The sequence below is a fragment of the Peromyscus californicus genome, unplaced genomic scaffold (assembly GCF_007827085.1).
Source record: "Peromyscus californicus insignis strain IS unplaced genomic scaffold, ASM782708v3 Scaffold_4__1_contigs__length_199733344, whole genome shotgun sequence".
NCBI classification, from domain to species: Eukaryota; Metazoa; Chordata; class Mammalia; order Rodentia; family Cricetidae; genus Peromyscus; species Peromyscus californicus.
In genome coordinates, this window is record NW_026294562.1 from 146,139,347 (window position 1) to 146,162,254 (window position 22,908).

The 22,908-nt window shown below is 42.6% G+C and overlaps 1 protein-coding gene and 1 pseudogene across 1 annotated transcript in view; both read right to left on the minus strand.

The window, feature by feature from the left end:
• Nucleotides 1-8,657, minus strand: part of Cyfip1 (cytoplasmic FMR1 interacting protein 1) — a 96,529-nt gene extending 87,872 nt beyond the window's left edge. The window contains 1 exon segment of the mRNA XM_052762513.1: nucleotides 8,193-8,657. The gene's annotated coding sequence lies outside the window, so the exon portion shown is untranslated.
• A 2,531-nt stretch (nucleotides 8,658-11,188) lies between these two features.
• LOC128123970 (RNA-binding E3 ubiquitin-protein ligase MEX3C-like) lies at nucleotides 11,189-12,929 on the minus strand (annotated as a pseudogene).
• Between the last annotated feature and the right edge of the window lie 9,979 nt (nucleotides 12,930-22,908).

Sequence of the window (22,908 nt, forward strand, 5' to 3'; positions counted from 1 at the left end):
ATGTGACTTTACAGTTCCCTGCTTTTGTAGAGTCTGGTTCATGATTTGTTGCCGGTAACAATAAATAAATAAATAAATAAATAAATAAATAAATAAATAAATAAATAAATAAAAAAGCTTTCAAATAGAAGAGCTCCAGGTTGAGGTGTAGTTTAGTGGTGCAGGAGCAGCATGTAAGGCCCTGGACAGAAAGGGAGGTTCAATCACAGGTACACAGGAAGGGAGCCCTCACTCCAGAGTCACCAGCTGAAGTTCAAGATTTCCCACACCATGAACATCATTTGCTGTGAAGGTTACTGAAATAGAAACACTACTTCCTGTATAGATAGAATGCTAAAATAGCAATGAGCCAGGCTTAAGTCCTGAATGTATATGACCCTGGGCAGGTGTTCTAGATTCATTTCTGTTGCTAGGACGGATACCTTGGCAAAAAAGAAACTTAGGGAAGAAAGGGCCCATTGGCTTCTAATTCCAGCCAACAGTCAACTGTTGTTTCTGGGAAATCAAACAAGAACTGAAGGCATCGTGTCCACAGTCAAGAGCAGAGACAGAAGAAACGCACGGACCCTTGCCTGCTTGCTCTCAGCCAGCTGCCTATCTGTGTATTGTTCAGGATCCCTTGCCTAGGGAATAGTGCCACCCACAATAGGCTAGGTCTTCCCACATCAATTAACAACCACGACAGTCCTCCACAGACGTGTCCACAGCTTGACCCAGACAACCTCTCACTGAGACTCCCTTCTCAGGTGATTCTAGGTGTGTCAAGTTGGCAAACCAACCAGTACAACAGTACTTCACTCCTGTCCTGGATATTTTCTGAGAATCTCACCCAAAAAAGACGATTAACTTTATTCACAGTGCAGATATCCTAACTCCCTACATCTCTGTAATCTGGAGTTTTACCAATCAATTATAATCATGTCAGGTGCACACTGGGAACCTCACTGTGATGTCATTTAAATCCCTTAGTAAGTTTTTAATGATAATAACTTCTGATATCACCAAAATCCTATACATGGCTACTAAAAGGGCAACTAAGCATGCCTCCATCTCTTAACTCTTGTACTGAATATCCAAGTGTCCTAGTCAGAATAAGGTCTCACAAGCAATCAACCACATTTAGAAATGGAACTCAATGCTTTCTAACTCTCGGTTTTCCTTCTCTGAGGAACAAAATCCCTCCATGAGCTTGGGAAATGCAAAGTAGTGAGTCTGACAAGTTTGGTCACTAGAATATCTGAGATGTGAATACAAACCACAGACACTGGAAACTCAAGTTCAAGACCCACCATTTCTGCCTGCACAGCCAGGCGTGGAGAAGCAATCATGATAAAGCTGGCTGTGGAGCAACTAGGGAGATGAACAATGAGTTTCTGCCAGGCTCACCACCACTGACCCTGCCACCTGCCCAAACGCAGAGCACATTTTGGATTTTTTGGGACCACATACAGAGAAGCCTTAAAAAAAAATTTTTTTTTTAATTTCACAAATACAAATGCTGTGTTTGAAGTGTTCTGGAAACCTTATACTAGGTAATTTGCAACCAGGCCAACACCTGTGTGACAAGGCTCCTTTTAACCATTTCTCCTGATCAAGAGAACAAACAGTAAAACAGCTGAAATAAATCATAGAATGTACCTAATTTGCATTAAATGTAAATGGACAAGATGCTCAAACTGAAAGGCAGAGATGTACACAATGGTTAAAAAACAAAAAGGAATCCACAGGAGCCAACTATGTACTGTCCGTGAGACGCACATTTTAAATTTAAAGACACAAAGGAAATGAAACAAAAGAATGGAAAAGGATACCCCAAACAGGCATGGTGGCATGAGCCTTTAACCCTAGGACTCAGAAGGCAGAAGCGGGCGGACCCCTATGAATTCAAGGCCAGCCTGGTCGGCACAGCAAGTGCCAGGTCTGCCAAGGTTACATTACAGAGACCCTGTCACAAAAACAGCAAAGACACAACAAGCAAAGCGAAACCCAAAAAGAATGGAAGTGGCTACTATGCTGATATACAGAAAAAGGGGCTTGAAGACAAAAAAATGATTACCGAAAGGAACAGCCACACATGGTGGCACATGCTGGTCATCCCCATCATTCAGAAGGCTGAGGCAAGAGGATGACGGCATGTCTGAGGCCACAACAATTATAAACATTCAGGTATATAGCTGAAGTTTTTCAGTGATCCCAGCCGGCCGGCCGTCGGGACAAATCTCTCACCCACAGTCCTTTTTATAAAATAATCACACAGAGGCTTAATATTAATTATAACTGCTCAGCCATTAGCTCAGGCTTACGACTGACTAGCTCTTACACTTAAATTCAGCCCTTTTCTGTTAATCTATATGTCGCCATGTTTTCCATGGCTTTACCTATGTGCCATTACATGCTGTTCCCTGGATGGTGGGCTGGCGTCACCTCACTCAGCCTTCCTCTTCCCAGAATTCTCCTTGTCTACTTATCCCACCTATACTTCCTGCCTGGCTACTGGCCAATCAGCATTTTATTAAACCAGTGTACAAAAGCATTATCCCACAGCACAGGTACCTAACAACACTGTCAACACATGCAGATGACAAGAAGAAAACCCCTAGTTGCATAAAAAACACTGTTAAGAGTTATTAAAAGAATTCAAAGGCTGGAGAGATGGCTCAGCGATTAAGAGCATCTGGCTGCTATTCCAGAGGTCCTGAGTTCAATTCCCGGCAACCACATGGTGGCTCACAACCATCTGTAACAAGATCTGGCACCCTCTTCTGGTCTGCAGGCATACATGCAGACAGAACACTGTATACATAATAAATAAATTTAAAAAAAGAATTCAACAAAGTTTCAGGATGTAAAACAACATGATTAAAAAAAAGCATACAGACAGTGACTATCTGGCTCCTAATGTGGAAGCAAATATAATAAATCCTCTTTAACTATCTGGCTCCTAATGTGGAAGCAAATACAATAAATCCTCTTTTGCTAAGGTATATATATTCTAGAAGAACAGACCCCTAATTCTCTAGCAGTTGCTGCTAAGTGAACCAGATCAAAAACCATGACTTAGACACCCAATGGGAGGGACAGAGAGGACCGCTGGAAAGTCAGGGAGGCACCCTGCTGTGACACTGATTCCACAGATGCCTGAGAGACTAACACTAGAGGATGGTATTTTGTACCGTTTTTTCTAATTTTTAGACTTGCAAGCTTAAGAATCTGATGGCTGAGTTCAAAGCCTGGCTTTTCCTGTAATCTTGGAACGCCTACTTCATCTGTCAGCTCTTCATCTGTGAAGTGTAAATAATAACTGCATCTATTTTGGGGGGCTGTGAGAATATTTAGTATGTGAACTACTGAGAAGTCAGCAAACTACAGGGCGCTGTCTTTTTATGTAAATAATTTTACCGGCAGTCAGCCACACCCCCTCACTGTCCATGCTGCTCTGATGCTACAGCATATGAACAAGATCCGTAACTATTCATGATCTGCACCTTTACAGGAAAAGCAATAATGCCCCAAACGTAGGAAGTAGTAAGAAAGTGAGCAAAATAATGTCCCTTCTGTGGTGGTTTGATTAAGAATGGCCCCCACAGGCTCATCTACTTGAATGCTCTGTCATCTGGGAGTGGCACCATTTGAGGATTAGAACAGTGGTTCTCAACCTTCCTACCTTCCTAATGCTGAGACCCTTTAACACAGTTCCTCATGTTGTGGTGACCCCCAACCACAGGATTATTTTCATTGCTACTTCATAACTGGAATTTTACTACTGTTATGAATCATAATGTAAATACCTGATACTTCTGATGGTCTTAGGCAACCCCTATAAAAGGGTCATTCAAACCCCAAAGGGGTAGAGACCCAGAGGTTAAGAACTGCTGGATTAGAAGAATTAGGAGGTGTAGCCTTCTTGGAGGAAATGTGTAACTGGGGTTGGGCTTTGAAATTTCAGAAGCCCATGCCAGACCCAGTTTCTCTCTCTCTCTTCCTGGGGATCAGGATGTAGCTCTCAGCTACTGCTCCAGTGCCATGTTCCTGCCTTGATAATAATGGACTAAACCTCTGAAAGTGTAAGCAAGCCCCCAATTCCATGCTTCCTAAGAGTGGCCTTTGTCATGGTGTCTCTTCACAGCAATACAACAATGACTAAGACACCTTCAGAATGATAAATTTGAGCATGTACTCAAGGATATAGACACAAGTGTCAACTGGGTGAAGATAAATGTTAAAACACAATGTCAGACCGGGTGGTGGCACACACTTTTAATCCCAGCACTCGGAAGGCAGAGGCAGGCAGATCTCTATGAGTTTGAGGCCAGCCTGGTCTACACAGTAAGTTCCAGGACAGTCAAGGCTACACAGAGAAACTCTGTCTGGAAAAAACAAAAAAAAAAAAAAAAAACAAAGACAAAATCACAGTGTCAGGGGCTGGAGAGATGTCTCAGTGATCAAGAGCACTGACTACTCTTCCAGAGGACCCAGGTTCAATTCCCAGCATCCACATGGTAGCTCATAATCATGGTAACTCCTGTCCCAGGGGATCCAATTCCCTCTTTGGGCACCAGGTGCACACGTGGTGTTGACAAAATACCCATACATATAAAATAAATAACTTTTAAAAACAACATCACTAACAGAAGATTGAGCAAATACATTGTAATAAATACACACACCAAAGAAAAGTCACTGACCATGGCACTCCAGCACTGTATCATATAATTAATATCCACACCTACTTTCATTCATGTATTTACACTCTGATGCCGTGATGGAATTGTGTAGATACACATTAGAACAGATCACTACAGTTCAGCAACACATGACTGTATTATACAATCAATATAACGAATGGTTGGCCTCTTCATCTACAGCAACATTTAATGATTGCCAAGACCGTTAACTAGCTGAGCATAATTAAGTGAAAATGTGTAACAGATGAAATACAATCTGTGTTATAAAAAGTCCCATTTAAACAAAAGAGCCTAAAGTCATAGTGGAATGCCACTTTCAGCACATCTATAGCTCTATACTATTTAAAAATGTTATTGAGGTGGAGTTTGTAAATTTTCTCACCTTTACTATTTCAGGCTAGGTTGAAGCCTATTCCTGTAATCTCAGCACTCGAGAGGCTGGGGTGGTTCAGCAGAGTGGTGCACACACCTGCAATCTCAGCACTCAGCAGGTGGAGGCAGGAGAATCAGGAGTTCATGCCCCGCTCACCTGGGCTTCATGAGACCCAGCCTAACCCCCCCTTCCCTTCCCTACACACAAAAGGCTAATGTCAAAGGACCATGAGTTCAAGGCTGTCTGTACCACATAATGAAATCCTGTCTCAAAAGGCAGTCATCACCACGGTAACTCCTGTCCCAGGGGACTCAATCCCCTCTTCTGGCACCAGGCTCACATGTGATGCACTGACATTCATATTGGCAAAATACCCACACATATAAAATAAATAACTCTGAAAGACAACATCACTAACAGAAGACTGACATTATAACACATCCACACTAAAGTCAGTGAAATGGCTCCTCAGTTAAGAGCTCTTCAAAAGGTGCTGGGTTCAATTCCCAGCACCCACAGGGCAGCTCCGAATAGCCTGTAACTCCTGTGCCAAGCGATCCAACGCCCTCTTTTGGCCTCCACAGGCTCCTGCATGAATGTGGTGCACACAAACTCATGCAGGCAACCACTACACACAAGTCAAATATATAAACAACGCTTTTTAAAAAGATAAAATAAAGGGGGGGGGGAGCTCGAGAGCGCAGCTTTTTAGTCTTTCTTCCAGACTGTATCCAGAACTACAGTTTTTCCTTTAAAGAAGTACTTGTTTATTATTTGTGTGTTGGGGGGTGAATCTGGGCACAAATCACCGTGCCCTTGTGGCAAAGGGCAACTTTCAGGATTTCCTCCTCTCCTTCCACCGTGGGTTGTAAGTCAGGCTGTCACACTTTGTGCAGCAAGTGTTTCTACCCATTAAGCGATCTCACCTTCCCAAGGCTTACTTTTCAAAGCACCGACTTTACTTCGTACAGACATATTTGGGTAGGGTTTTTTTGTAACGCAATATTACATATGTTATCATACATTTTCACTTAATGGTGTTCAGTGGATAAAAGACCACGGTAGGAGCCAGGCAGCGGTGGTGCACACCTTTAATCTCAACACTTGGGAGGCAGAGCCAGGCAGATCTCTGTGAGTTCAAGGCCAGCCTGGTCCACAGATAGAGTTCCAGGATAGGCTCCAAAACTATACAGAGAAACACTGTCTCGAAAAACAAAAAACAAACCAACAAAAAACGACCATGGCAGGCCTTAATTGTAGCAACCCCCCTCCCCACTCACCCCCATACTTTTTACTGATAGTGTAGTAACATCTCAAATGCAGGCTCAAAGACTGCCCTATATAGGGCTTTCTGGAGAGAGCAAAACAGAGTACTATGAAAAGATCACTGGTTGCCAATAGTTGATGGTAGGAAAAGGCTAACTACATAATAAGGAAATTTCTGAGGTGACAGGAACTAGTTTTGCATCTTAATTACAGCGGCAGTGGACACTCCAAAGCATGAATTTTACTACACGTAACGTTAAAAGTCCACTTAAGCGCCACGGAGATGCTCAGTAGATAACCACCTGCCACACAAATGTGCATACAGGAGTTCAGATCTCCAGAATCATGTAAATGCCAATGGGCATGGCCTCCTCCCTGGAGTCCCAGGGCTTAGAAGATGGAGACAGGGGATCTCCAGAGCAAGCTGGCTAGCAAGACTAGTTCAATCAGTGAACTCTGGGTTCAGCTGAGAGGCCTTGTATCAAAGAATAAGGTTGAAAACAATAAAGGAAAACTCCAAATCAGTCTTGAGCTCATGCAAACACATTCACACACCTGTGCATCCACATACAAGAGCACACACCACATATAGACACATACAATGCTTAAAAAAAAAACTTAAATACACCCTTCCGCAAATACACAAATCCCTAGTGGATGTATTTTCTTAGAGGGACTTTTCAACTGCACCGTTTTGCCAATGTTACTGAGGATACTGTTAGGGGAAGAGGGCCACAGGGAATCCCACAACATTCCTCCTGAATTCTTACAATGCATGCCTGCAGTGGCTTACATTTATTTAAAAAGCTGGATCAATTCTTTCAGGCTCTGTGCCTGTAGCTCCAGGCTTTTTAAGAATCACCAGCGTCCTCGGGGCCAGGGGAGTGCGGGTATTCACGCACACCACCAGTTTGGTGTACTTCAACTTCCAACCAATGAACTTGGCCAGGGTCTAGAAGCGAAATCCCCGAGTTGACAAGCACTGATCTACGTCACAGTACCTGCAGCAGTACCGAGTATCACTGCTGCTTCCAACAAGAATCATCAAAGCAATCTTCGCAGACAACCTTGTACTGCCCCATGTAACACTCGGGTCGCCTTGACGCTTCCCTCTGCCTCACCCCCTCACCCCAACCCCAACTGCAAATCTCTTCCTTTTTTTCTCATACTCACAAAATGTTATAAATTAAGCAGACGCGTTAGGATTAAAGTATAAAATTCAGTATGAAAATGCGCGGCGGCGCACCACTGCTCCTGAACAATCCAGTTTCCTTAACAAAGCCCCAAATGCCTCCTTCTCCAAGAATCTGAGAACGATTGCCCTGGACTACAATCTCCCTCCTTTCCTCTGAGGGCAGAACCATGGTGGACTCGGGTTTGTTTTCCCACTTGAGTGCAACATTCACACTATCCGTGTGCTCCTTACTTTTCAACCGTAAAATACCAAACACTAACGTTGTCTCTTCCTCTTTGGAGCTGAGCCGCGTGCCGGAAGCGCGAGATCTGGGATCCTCCCGGATCCAAGGATCGGGGGGTGAGTCGGGGCGGGGTTTTCGGGGGTTCGGGACTCGGGAGCTGGCCCACGGGAGTGCAGGGTGCGCACCGCCGAGGGAATGGGCAGTGAGTGCTGAGGAGCCCGTGGTCCGGGGATTCTGGAATTGTGACTCCGGGGAGAGCGCCCTGGAGCCGCCGAGCTGGGCCGGGAGTCCTGAGCTCGGGAGCCGGCGTGCAGTGACCCGGGACTCCAGAGCCCGGGAGGCAATCCCGGGAGGCCGAGAGGTCCCGGACGCTACGCCGAGGCCTCCTGCAGGCTCGCCCCACCGGGCTGCGAGGGAAGCGGGACCCCGCGGCCCGGCGAGCGCCCTTACCTGGTGTGCGCCGCCTTCGGTTGTCCAGGGCGGGCCCGCGGAGCTCTCTTACCCCAGTGAGTCACTTGGGCGGGTCGGGAATGCACCAGGAAACACCCGGCCTCCTCCCCTTCCTCCGGGGCGGTGCTCCGCGGCTCGGCCCCTTCCTCCCGGCGCTCCTCCCTCCGCCCGCTGGCCGCCTTGGGTCAGGCTCCTCCGGGTCGGCCCTTTCGGCCCCGTCGGTCCCTGTGTCGGTCCCGTGTCGGAGCCCCGCCTGCTGCCCGGCGCTCGGGTCACCGCAGCAAAGGAAGCCGGGATGTGCGTGGTGGGCTCCACCCATCGAGCGGGTGGGTTGATCTGCTGGCTGGGAGAGGCTGGAGACCCAGGTCCATCCTGCCAGGCTCAGCAGCCTCAAGAGTTTTCCATTATTTGTTGGACCTCTGCTCAGGCTCAGGCCGGATGAGGAAAAGAATTCCAGGACTAGACAGTTTGTGAAGAGGCAGAATGGGAAATTTCACTAAACATACATTTTTAAAGAAAGATTCGTTCAGTTTATTTTATGTGTATGAATGTTTTGCTTGCTTGTATGTATGTCTGTGCACCGTGTGAGTGCCTGGTGCCGGCAAAGGTTCCCAGACACAGAAGTAGTAGGTATGGCTCCATCAGAGTGCACAGCCCACCTGGCCCCAGCTTCTCTGTACATATATATCTGGATGTCTGTCCTTCTTCACTCCCTCACCACCCCTAGTCAGGGGTCCAGACCCAAGCTGCATCAGTTGAGAGGCACTTAGAGTTGGTGTTACTATCTTAGCTATTTTTCTATTGCTGTAAAGAGACACCGTGACCATGGCAACTTACAGAAAAAGTATATTGGGGGGCTTGATTTCAGTTTCAAAGAGTTGGTCCGTGCCCATCACAGTGGGGGAGCACGGCAACAGGCAGGTGGGTATGGCACTGGAGCAGAAGCTTATATCTTATCCATACAAGAGAGAGACAGAGACACAGACGGAGACAGACAGGGAGACAGACAGGCAGACAGACAGCAGACATAGACACAGACACAGAGAGAGAGAGAGAGAGAGAGAGAGAGAGAGAGAGAGAGAGAGAGAGAGAGAGAGAGAGAGAGAGAGAGAGAGAGAGCCTGGCTTGGGTTTTTGAAACTCAAAAGCTTATCCCCAGTGACACAACTCCTTCCAACAAAGCCACACCTCCTAATCCTTCCCAAACAGTTGTACCAACTGGGAAGCAAGCACTCAAATAAGCCTATGGGGGTGTGGTAACTACTCTTGGTTGTCAACTTGATTACATCTGGAATTAACTAACTACAGATAGCTGGGCATATCTGTGAGGAGTTTTTTCTTAAATCATTTGAAGTGAGATGACACTCTTTTTCTTTCTTCCTTCCTCCCTTCCTTCCTTTCTTTTTGTGTGTGTGATATGTGATTTAAACTTTTAAAGTCTGTTATTTTTTTTTTTTAGATTTTATTAACTTTTATTGATTCTTTGTGGTTTTCACATCATGCATCCCAATTGCGGCCATCTCACATACACAGACCTCTGCCCCCACATCCACCCTCCACCCTTGCAACCTGTCCCCTCAAAGCGAAACAAAATTGAAAAGAAAAACCAAAAACCACACCAACCAACCGACCAAAGCAAAACAAAGCAGAACAAGAAAGAAGAAAAGGAAGAAAAAGAATCTGGTTGTGGAAGCTGTGGTGTGGCCCGGTGAGTCACACACACATTTCACCATCTGGTCCTTTCATCTCCATTCACGTATTCATTGCCATGAGTCGTCAGTCTGGTCTGGTTCTCACAGGGGCTCCCCGACCCCACCGTTGCCCTGTGTCATGGAGCTCCTGCAGTTTTGGATCTGTAGGTCTGTCGCCTTCTCATGCTCTAACAGTTCATAGATGAGGTAGATGTTGGGCTGGGCCAACTCACAGCCCAGGTCCTGGGCCTGGGCATCAGCTGGACTGGTCAGCCTGCCAGCTTTCCCCCATTGTCACCCTCCACCCCCTGCCTCGCATGCTCTCCATCACTACCTCGGCCAGCCCCTCCAATGCAGCCTGGTCTCCTGCTCTCAGGCCCTTGGTCCAGCTCAGCTCACTCACACTCACACCACCAGGGCCAGCTCCACTGTATTGCCCACGCCAGGTGCAGGGCTCTCTCTGCCAATTGCTGTAGGGGCATATGAGGTATGTGGGGGGGGGGGGGGTCAGATTTCCTGTTCTTACACCCTCAGGGCTGGCTCACCTGTGCTCCTGACAACAGGGTTAGCTTTAGCTCTAGTGTGGTGCCCTGGTGGATTGCAGGATCCGCTCTCCTGTGTGCTGCAGCTGGTGAGGGTCAGGGCTGGTTCTCCCACTTTCATGACCCTGGGGCCTGTTCTCTCATCTGCCACAGGTAGCAAGGGATGCAGCGGGGGAGGGCATCTTTCCCTCACCCGTACCACCACATGACAGACGAGGGAGGGTGAGTACGTGGGGGAAGACCCTCTTCTCATCTGGATCTTTGAGGTGGGAAGATGAAACTTTAATCCAGATCTTTTGAAGTGGGAAGAGCCACCTTTAGTCTAGACCACACCTTCTGCTGGCAGTCTGTAGAAAGGACCTGGAATGAGGAAGCTCTTTTTGCCTGCTTGCTCTTGCTCTTGCTCTTGGTAGAAAGTCCATTTCTTCACTGGCATTAGGGCTTACTTATTCTGGATTCCAGCATATACAGAAGACTGGTTGAGACATCCAGCCTCAAGGACTGAACAACTACTGGACTCTTGGAACTTCTATTTATAGGCAGCCATTGTTGGATTAGCTGGACCATAGCCTGTAAATCATTCTGGGATCAGAATGATATATACATTCTGATATAATATATAATGTATATTATATCTGATATATATAATATATATATATCCCATAAACACATATCCCTATAAAGCCTAATAATAGTTAAGAATTCATTAGAATGTTTATTGGAGATACCATTATACTTATGCTTTTATGAATATATATATAATATTATACATATATGTATATGGTGATTTTGATCTGCCTGAATAACAATTGTCTGCAAAATAGATAAGATGGCATTCTCTTTTCACAAATCTTTCTGGCACATTCCAAGCAACAGAGGTTGTGACCACATGGAACTCAAAACAAATCATGCAATTGTGCTTTCTTCTTGATTCTGGAGGCGAGCTAGTGGTGAACCATCATTGGTAAAAGCAGAGATGTATATTTGAAGGCCAACATGGTTGCCTGTACTAGGTGGGTTGTTCCTAACCCTCCAAGCAAGTGGGTGTTCTATGTGCTTAGGAAATGTAAAAGACAGACGAGGAATTAATGGCTGGCTTCCTCTATGCTGAGTCTTTGTATTACTAAGGATCACTCTCAAAGCCAGAGAGTGGGTTAACTGGTTCAAACACAGTCCAGATAATTTGAGCAGATGTTGGTAGAGGGTCAATGTCAGGAGAGCCAACTGCAAGATTTCCTGAGCCTACAGATGGTAATGCATCTCCAAACTCAAAGTTTCCTATGCTAAATGGGTTTATTGGACTAAAGTGAGCCAGCCTGCTGCTTTACCAATGGATGGAACCACTTCTCAGAGAACTGAACTGTCTTTTTCAGTAGTCTGATATCATTCTTGCATGGCTAAGGGGAACTGGATTGGAGGAGCGCCACACAGAGCCAAGAGTGCCATCTTCAAAGCTTACTCCAGTACCGCTGTATGGAGATCATTTTCTCCACTGTGCTCTATACAGTTTCCTACGTGCATTTCTGTCTTAGTTAGGGTTAGTTACTATTGCTGTGATGAAACACCATGACCAAAGCCACTTGGAGAGGAAAGGGTTTATCCAGCTTACACTTCCACAGCACTGTTCAACGTTGAAGGAAGTCAGGACAGAAACTCAAGCAGGGCAGGAACCTGGAGGCAGGAGCTGGTGCAGAGGCCATGGAGGGGAGCTGCTTACTGGCTTGCTCCCCATGGCTTGCTCAACCTGCTTTCTTCTAGCACCCAGAAACGCCACCCCAGGGATGACACCACCCCTCCATGGTGGGCTGGGCCCTCCCCCGGAAATCACTAGTTAAGAAAAGGCACTATAGGCTTGCCTACAGCTGGGTCTTATGGAAACATTTTCTTAACTGAGATTCTCTCCTCTCAGATGACTCTAGCCTGTGTCAAATTGACATAAAACTAGCCAGTGTTATTTCTTTTTTTCCCCTAGGCTTAATCCACATTTCTAGGCATCCCTGTCATTACAAAGACTAGCTCTTTATCTCTGCTCAGTTACTATGTGTGTGGGGGTCTACTGCTGAAATCTCTTAATCATTGTTCCTTTCAGTCCAGTCTCTGATTGATCCTAACATGTAATAGGGGAACCTGACCTAGACCATGGTTAGACTGAGCAAATTTGGGCTTTATGGCAACCCTCCCAGGGCAGGGCCATGTTTGCTTTGAGGTTTAGGAGTCATGGAGAAGTGTTCTGTAGCTGAGAGGATTTCTCTTTAGGCCACAGCAACATCTTCTTTCTGTCTAGTAATAATAAAAATGGGCTCTTTACCACAAAAAAAGAGATGACTTGATGTATGTGTCTGTCATGGCTCCTGGTGCTTTGATTTTACAACCCTAGGGTCCAAACTTGGTGACCTGCTTGATGCTGGGCACTGGGATGCACTTAGTGGTCACACCAGTTCTTAAGAACAATGAAGGTGGGCACAGGGCATGTTTTGAAGACCATAAGGACTGACTGGTAGTCATCTCAACAAGACACAGGTAATGGCAAATGAATCCTGACTAGTGAATTACTGTGATCTATAATATTCAGAGACTGGAAATTCCTAGAGGTCCCTCGTGCTCCTAAAAAATAAGGGCTTTCACGGCCAGGCTGCTTCCTGAGCACAAACATTTTCAAATCACAGATTGCTGCTTTCCCTGCCCAGGGCTGAACCTTAAGCTTACTTTCCAAAGCATTTTGTTTAGTTAGTTGGTTTTTTATACTGTAGGTGGGTCAACAGACCATAAACTGATTATTTAAAAATATTGCAAGTAGGACTGGAGAGATGACTCAGGGGTTAAAGGCATTCACTGCACTGCTATTCCAGAGGACGCAGGTTCAATTCCCAGTGCTCACATGACAGCTCACAACTGTAACTTCAATTTTATAGATCTGGCACCCTCACACAGATGTATGTACAGGCAGAACACCAATGCACATTAAATAAATAAATAAATAGTACTTAAGAAATATTGCAAATAAACCAGTTATGGTGGCACATGCCTGTAATTCTATCACTTGGTAGTGGAGGTAGGAGGATCAGAAGTTCAAGGTCATCCTCAGTTACATAGAAAGTTGGAACCCAGGGGCTGGAGGGATGGCTCAATGGTTAAGAGCACTAGCTGCTCTGTCAGAGGACTCTCGTTTGATTCCAAGCATCCACATGGTGGCTCACAATAGTGTGTAACTGTCATTTGAAGGGATCCAACACCCCCTTTCAACCTTTGGAGGCACTGGGAATGCAACATGATAAAGACATATATGCAGGCAAAACACCCATACACAGACCATAATACAACAATGATTTTAAAGTCATTTTTTAAAAGAAAATTGAAAGATATGAGACCCTATCTGGAAAAAATTCAAGTCCTATAGCAATTATTATAAATAAGACATACTGCTAAAAGAAAGCAATAATACAAGACTAAAATATTATCAATCCAGAAGGTAGGAAATGAGCAAAAAGTGCAGAGCCTAAGTAGAAACAAAGGAAGCTGTTAGACTTCAATCCATCTGTATTAGTAATCAAGTGAAAGTGGGTTAAATACTATAATTTAAAAATACTGTCATATCAGATCAAAAGATGTCCAAACATGTTGTTTAAGAGAAACAACTTGGCCGGGTGATGGTGGCGCACGCCTTTAATCCCAGCACTCGGGAGGCAGAAGCTGGCGGATCTCTGTGAGTTCGAGGCCAGCCTGGGCTACTAAGTGAGTTCCAGGAAAAGGCGCAAAGCTACACAGAGAAACCCTGTCTCGAAAAACAAAAACAAAAACCAAAAAAAAAAAAAAAAAAAAAAGAGAGAGAAACAACTTATAACTTAAAAATATAAAGTCACAAAGTAGGTGAAATTTAAAAGATGCAAAGTGATCTATTAAGCAGAAATTAATCATCAGATAGTCAGATTGGCTATGGTATCGTTTTATATGAAAATTCCTGGAAAGCAGCTGTGACTGCATAGACTGACTGGCTGGTTAGAACCTCAATAATGTGCAGATATGTATTAGAACTTCAGTGACTTTGCAAGTCCAGAGCCAAATTATTTTGAGCCATCTGTAGCTCCCTTAGCAGCCCTTTATTTCCCTCCTACCACCGTTGTCATCACTAGGTAAATCCTTTGGGATATACAAATGGACCCCTAGTTTCCACTAAGCAAGATGCTAACAATGCCATCAGACCCAAACTGAGGCCTATCGCTAATGCTTCTCGACTGTTCTGTAGCCCATCTACCTGATGTTTCCACCAGTGCATTTTGAAAAGTGCCTTGATGTATGATTTCCTTTGTTCTGTTGTAAACCTCGGTGGGACTATCAACACATTGGAATGTGGTATTTGGAGAAATCAGAACCCGTGTTCCTAGGCCAGAGTCACTTACATTTAGCATCAGAGTAAACCACTTATTTCTTTGTGAGCGCTATTCTTTCATCCACAGTATCCAAGAAGACTTCAAATCAAGAAATATCACCAGAGTGGGCAGGGAACATCATTTAATCTAGGCAAATTAGTCAATTCATTGAGAAAAAAAATGTTTAGTGTATATACATACAAGATAAGCTTGAGATATTTAGAAAACGGTAAACTCAACAACAGAAACAAATATATGCTTAGAACTTCGAGAGTTCTTATTTTTTATTGTTATTATTATTATTGTTTTTTTTTTTTTCCGAGACAAGGTTGCTTTGTGTAGCTTTGGCTGCCTGCCCTAGAACTCAGTCTGTAGACCAGGCTGGCCTCAACCTCACAGAGATCCGCCTGCTTCTGCCTCCCAGGTGCTGGTACTAAAGGTGTGCACCACCACTGCCCAGCTGAAAGACAATTATTTTAAGCCACTAAAATTATGATGTGTTAAAGCAGCTGTGGAAAACTAGCAAACTATCATCACTTTATACATTCTGTCTCCCAGGTTAATGCTTGCCTGTCAGGAGCACCGATCCTGAAAGCATGCTACTTTTCCTTTTCTGGTTGCTCTAGGCAGCTCACTTACCCCAACCCCTGCCTCCTTTCTCATCATCATTAAGCCAGGGCTCAATTTCTCTCTGTTGCTGCTTCTGTCATCAGAACTTTCTTTTTCTATCCCCCTGACTTTAGGAACCCTTGTGACATCATCCCTTATGTCACTTAATCCAGGATAATGTATTAGTCTATCCAGTGCTGTTTCATCAGGATAGCAGGAATGGATAAGTTCTATGGAATGGGGATTTATTTCTTATAGTTATATAGGTCATCGAGTCTAAAGTTGAGAGGACAGCATCTGAAGAAAATCTTGCTATAATGGTGTTATGGTGGACTGGAGAAGGGTAAGAGAGTATGACAGAGAGAGAAGAATGAAGGAAGAGATCCTGATGAAATCCTGAGAGATTAGGAGTTACATTCCCTGAGAGGCAGCTAGCAAGAGGGTCCATGGCTAGGTAATAAAGATGGTAAACTCCAAGATGGCTACCCTCCTCCTCATCCTCCTGGTCCAAGACAAAAGCCTGGCAGCTTAAAACAAAGGCTTTGTTGGCTTTTTCTTCTACCAGTAGAGCCCGCTGCTGATGGATTCTCTCAACAAGTTCAAGGCCAGATCAGAACATACTTACGCAATAGTTGTGGGCCAGTCAATCATTCTGTCTTTCTTCAAATTTACCAACCCTAAATTAGGGAAGGAAGTTTTATGGAATATTATTTTAAGGTGTGTTACATTTGTTTATGCTGTGGAACATTTGTTTAATGATGCAAAGATGTGTTGCATTCTTTTATGTTGCATTTGTTTAACTCTATGAAGCTGTCTTACTGTGCCTGTCTAAAGCAACTGATTGGTCTAATAAAGAGCTGAATAGCCAATAGCAAGGCGGGAGAAAGGATTGGTGAGGTTGGCAGGCAGAGAGACTAAATAGAAGGAGAAAAGAGGGATCAAAAAAGCAAGAGAGATCAAGGAGCAAGAAAAGAAGCGGCCAGCCACCCGGCTACACAGCCAGACATGGAAGAAGAAGGAAATAAAAGATACACAGAAATAGAGAAAGGTAAAAGCATAGAGGCAAAAGGTAGATAGGCTAATTTAGGTTAAGAAAAGCTGGCTTGAAACAAGTCAAGCTAAGGCTGGGCATTTATAAGTAAGAATAACCCTTAGTGTGTGGTTTATTTGGGAGCTGGATGGTGAGCCCCCCAAAGAACAGAGAGCCAAAAGAGTAAAAAACAGCCAACAACAAGAGCCTTTAAAAGCTCTCAGCCCCCAAGAAGTTGGGCTTGTGCTTCCTCAGTGCCTCTGCTTTGTAGTGGGTATTTATCTCTGTGTGCCGGTTGAACATGTGGTTAGGGTTTTTTCTTATAAAAAGAATTGGGAAATGTTTCTTCAGTTTCTATTTTGTGGAATAATTTGAGGAATATTGGTATTAACTCTTCTTTGAAAGTCTGGTAGACTTCTGTGCTGACTCCATCTGTCCCAGGTCTGTTTTGGATGGGAGACTTTTTATTACTGCTTCTTTATCACTAGGAGTTATGGGGCTGTTTAAATTGCTTATTTGATCCTGATTTAACTTTGGCATGTTACATATAACAAGAAATCCATCCATTTCAAACTTTTCCAGTTTGGTGGGTTACAGACTTTTAATGTCCTTATGATTCTCTGCATTTCCTCAGTTTCTATGATAATATCCCTCTTTTCTTCTCTAATTTTGTTAATTTGTATTCTCTCTCTCTCTCTCTCTCTCTCTCTCTCTCTCTCTTTTCATTAATTTGGCCAAGAGTTTATCTATTTTGTTGATTTTCTCAAAGAACCAATTCTTTGTTTCACTGATTCTTTGTATTGCTGTTTAAATTTCTATTTCATTGACTTCATCCCTGAGATTGATTTTTTTTTTTGCCATCTACTACTTTTGGGTATTACCTTATGTTGTTCCAGAGCTTGCAGGTGTGTTGCTGAGTTACTAATATGATATCACTCCAGTTTTTTTTTTTTTTTTTTTTTTTTTTTTTTTTTTTTTTTTTTGGTTTTTCGAGACAGGGTTTCTCTGTGTAGCTTTGCGCCTTTCCTGGAACTCACTTGGTAGTCCAGGCTGGCCTCGAACTCACAGAGATCCGCCTGTCTCTGCCTCCCGAGTGCTGGGATTAAACACTCCAGTTTTTTATTGTAGGCACTTAGTGCTATGAACTCACTCTTAGAACTGTCTTTATTGTGTGCCATAGGTTTGGGTATGTTGGATTTTCATTTTTATTCATTCTAAAAAAGTTTTTAGGCTGCCCTTGAACTCACTCTGTAGACTAGGCTGGCCTCAAACTCACAGAGATCTACCTGCCTCTGCCTCCCAAGTGCTGGGACTAAAGGCGTGTGCCACCACCCCCAGCTTTATTTACCTTCTTAATTTCTGTCTTGACCCAATTTACAGTTCTGAGTTATTCCATTTCTGTGAATCTACATACTTTCTGTTGTTATTGAAACCCAGCTTTAATCCATGGTGATCAGTTAGGATGTAGGGTATTATTTCAATTGTCATATGTCTGTTTTGTGTTGAAATATGTGGCCAATTTTGGAAAATGTTTCATGAGCTGCCGAGAAGAAGGTATATTTATTTGTGTTTGAGTGAAATATTGTGTAAATATATGCTGAGTCCATTTGTGAAGATATTTAACTCCAGCATTTCTCTGTTCAGTTTTTGTCTCGATGGGCTGTCACTGTGTGAGGGCCAGCACGTAATAGTGTTTCTTTTATGAGCCTGCATGCCCTTGTGTTTGGTGCATAAGTAACTGGAACTGAACTACCCTCTTGGTGGATTTTTCCTTTAATGAGCATGTGGTGTCCTTCCCTATCTCTTCTGTTGCTCTTGGTTTGAAGCCTGTTTTGTCAGATATTAAAACGGCTGTATCTGCTTGCCTTCTGGGTCCATTTCTGTGGAATATCTCTTCCCATGCTTTACCTGGAGGTGATATCTGTCCTTAATGGTGTGTTTCTTGGATGCTCCACTGATTTTTGGACTTGGCTTAATGAAGTTTTTATTTCCAAAATTTCAGTTTCGTTTTTTAATTATTTCTATGACTTTATTAAGTTTCTCTTTTATATTATATTCTACACTGTCTATCTTATTTTATTCAGCTATTTAGTTTTCTAATCTTTGAAGTAATTTTGGAGTTTGTACTGTCTTTAATTGCATTAAGCATTCTTTATAATTATACTTTTGAATTTTCTGTCTGATTTCATGCAACTCACTTAGTTTTTGTAGATGGGTCATACTGCCTTGATTCTTCGTGTTTGCTACATTTGTAAATTGGGAAGTCATCTGAGAGTTCCTTGGTTAGAATTTTTTTTTGTTTTGTTTTGTTTTGTTTTTGTTTTTCGAGACAGGGTTTCTCTGTGTAGCTTTGCGCCTTTTCCTGGAACTCACTTGGTAGCCCAGGCTGGCCTCGAACTCACAGAGATCCGCCTGGCTCTGCCTCCCGAGTGCTGGGATTAAAGGCGTGCCCCACCACCGCCCGGCTAGAATTTTTTTAACCAGCTATATTCTTTCAGTTTAAGGATGTGCAATGTTCAAGTGTGACTGGTCTGTAGTAGTGCTGTTGTGCAGTAGCTCTGTATCTAAAACTTGATTGTACCTGCTCAGTGAGTGAGTATAATTTCCTACACTACCCCAGAGCAGACAGAATATTAACTGCAGAAGAAACTACAACTGTTTCATAGGATCACTGTGCAAATATTTTGATGCTTGATAAGAAGTCAACACTTATTTAGTAACCATCAGGAGTATGTACTACAACATTAGTCATTAAGGTTAGGAGTACAGGGGAAGTGGGCTGAGTAACAATGGGGCTATTAATACAGTGGGAGAAAAAAATTAAGGGCAGGAAAAGTAGATGAAAGGGAGAATTAGGATACTATTAAATACTATTACAGCTGTGGAAGGTTATGGTGAAGAAGCAAAAGAGAAGGGTATGGGGATGAGAGAGAAATGAAGCAGGAATGCGGGAAAGAGTGTGAGTGCATATAGAAAGGAAATTATAGTGTACATGATAGAGTGGGTACTGAAATATTAAAAAGGATCTTAAAAGCTAATGAAGCAATTAAAAAAACTAAAGCATGACTTTTGGAACATGGTCAAGGAATGGTGTCATGTGAAGAGAATTCTGAGTGCTTGTAAGAACACTCCATGAAAAGAAGACAAGAGTCTCGTGATCTCAGTTCAAAACATGGAATTGTTCTTGGACTTTTTTTTTTTATGTTCTTCCCAGGTGCAGCAGATAGGAGTGAGTTTACTTCAGATTCTGCATTATGTTAGTTTTTGTAATAGTTGAGTAATACTCCATTATGTGATATTTATTTATGTATATTTTCTTTATCCATTCTTTGTTTGAGGGACATCGAGGTTGTTACCTGTTTCTGGCTATTATGAGTAAAGCTGCTATGAAGATAGTTGAACAAGTGTCCTTGTGGTAGGATGGAGCATCCTTTGGGTATATGCAGGAGTGGTATAGCTGGGTCTTCTTTTTTTTAAAGATTTATTTATTTATTATGTATACAGTGTTCTGCCTGCGTGCCAGATCTCATTACAGATGATTGTGAGCCACCATGTGGTTGCTGGGTATTGAACTCAGGACCTCTGGAAGAGCAACCAGTGCTTTTAACCACTGAGCCATCTCTCCAGCCCCCATAGCTGGGTCTTGAAGTAGATCAATTTCCACTTTTCTGAGAAACTGCCATATTGATTTCCAAGTGGCTGTACAAGTTTGCACTCCCACCAACAGTGGAGAAGTGTTCCCTTGTTCCACATCCTCGACAACATGAACTATCACTTGTGTTTTTGATCTTAGCCATTCTGACAGGTGTAAGATGGAATCTCAGAGTCATTTTGATTTTGCATTTCTCTGATGGTTAAGGATGTTGACTATTTCTTTTTAAGTGTTTCTCAGCCATTTGAGATTCTTCTGTTGAGAATTCTCTGTTTAGATCTGTATCCCATTTTTAAATTGGTTTATTTGGTGCTTTATTTATTTTTTTGATGTCTAGTTTCTTGAGTTCTATATATATTTTGGATCTTAGCCTTCTGTCAGATGTGGAGTTGGTGAAGATCTTGTCCCATTTTGTAGGCTGCCATTTTGACCTACTGATGGTGTCCTTTGCCTTACAGAAGCTTTTCAATCTCATAAGGTCCCATTTATTAATTGTCAACCTTAGTGCCTGTGCTATAGGTGTTCTGTTCAGGAAGTGGTCTCCTGTGCCAATCCATGCAAGGCTATTTGCCACTTTCTCTTCTGTCAGTTTCAGTGTACCTGGTTTTATGCTGAGGTCTTTGATCTACTTGGACTTGAGTTTTGTGCACAATGCTAGATAAGGGTCTATTTGCATTCTTCTACATGAGACATCCAGTTAAACCAGCACCATTTGTTAAAGATGCTTTCTTTTTTCTATTGTTTATTTCTGGCTTCTTTATCAAAAACCAGGTGTACAGAGGTATATGGATTTACATTTGGGTCTTTGATTCAGTTCCATTGATCAACCTGTCTATTTTTATGCCAGTATCATGTGGTTTTATTACTATAGCTTGGTAGTAGATCTTGTAATCAGCAACTATGATACCTCCAGAAATTTCTTTATTGTACATGGTTGTTTCAGCTATCCTGGGTTTTTTGTTTTTCCATATGGAGTTGATATTATTCTTACAAGGTCTATAAATAATTGTGTTGGAATTTAATGGGGATTACATTGAATCTGTAGATTGCTTTTGGTAAGATGGCTGTTTTTACTAGGTTAATCCTACTGATCCATGAGTATGAGAGATCTTTTCATTTTCTGGTATCTTCTTCAAAGACTTGAAGATATTGTCATATAGGTCTTTCATTTACTTGATTAGAGTTACCCCAAGATATTTTATATTATTTGTGGCTATTGTGAAGGGTGTTGTTTCCCTGATTTCTTCCTCAACCTGTTTGTCATTTGTATATAGGAAGGCTATTAATATTTTTGAGCTAATCTTTTATCCAGCCACATTGTTGAAGGTATTTATCAGCTGTAGGAGTTCCCTGGTAGAATTTTTGGGGTTGCTTATGTATACTACCATGCCATCTGCAAATAGCAATACTTTGACTTCTTCCTTTCTGATTTGTATCCCCAAAATCTCCTTCAGTTGTCTCCTTGCTCTAACTAAAACTCCAAGTACAATATTGAATAGATATGGAGAGAGTGGACAGCCTTGTCTTGTTTCTGATTTTTGTGGGAAAAAAACCTCCATTTAATTTGATGTTAGCTATAAGGTTGCTGTAAACTGTTTTTATTATGTTTAGGTATGTCCCTTGTATGCCTGATCTCTCCAAGATTTTTAGCATGAAGTGGAGTTGGATTTTTGTCAAAGACTTTTTCAGCATCTAATGAGATGATCATGTGTTGTTTATTTTTCAGTTTGTGTATATGGTGTGTTACATTGACAGGTTTTCTTATGTTGAACCATCCCCATATCTCTGGGATGAAGCCTACTTGATCATGGTGGATAATTTTTTTTGATGTGTTCTTGGATTCAGTTTGCAAGTATTTTATTGAGTATTTTTGCATCAATGTTCATGAGAGAGATTGGTCTGTAATTCTCTTTCTTTGTTGAATCTTTGTGTGGTTTGGGTATCAGGGTGACTGTGGCTTCATAAAATGAATTTGGCAATGTTCCTTCTGTTTTTTTTTTTTTAAGATTTATTTATTTATTATGTATACAGTATTTTGCCTGCATTATGTCTACACACCAGAAGAGGGCACAAGATCTCATTACAGATGGTTGTGAGCCACCATGTGGGTGCTGGGAATTGAACTCAGGACCTCTGGAAGAGCAGCCAGTGCTCTTAACCTCTGAGCCATCTCTCCAGCCCTCCTTCTGTTTTTGTTTGTGGAATAATTTGAGGAGTATTGGTATTAGCTCTTCTTTGAAAGTCTGGTAGAATTCTGTGCTGAAACCGTCTGGTCCTGAGCTTTTTGTGGTTGGGAGAATTTTAACGACTTCTATTTCCTTAGGGTTTATAAGTCTATTTAAATTGTTTATCTGGTCTTGGTTTAACTTTGGATAGTGATATCTATAAAAAAAAGTTCATTTCTTTTAGATTTTCCAATTTTGTGGAGTACAGGTTTTAAAAATAAGTGATTCTTTGGGTTTCCTTGGTGTCTGTTGTTATGTCCTCCTTTTCCTTTCTGATTTTGTTAATTTGGATGCTCTCTCTCTCTTTTAGTTAGTTTGGATAAGGATTTGTCTGTCTTGTTGATTTTTCTCAAATAATCAACTCTTTGTTTCATTGATTCTTTTATTGTTCTCTTTGTTTCTATCTTACTGATTTCAGCCCTCAGTTTTATTATTTCCTATTGTCTACTCTTCCTGGGTGAGTTTGCTTCTTTTTGTTCTAGAGCTTTCAGGTGTGCTGATAACTTGTTAGTATGAGATTTCTCCACTTTCTTTATGCAGGCACTTAGTGCTATGAACTTTCCTTTTAGCACTGCTTTCATAGTGTCTCATCCATTTGGGT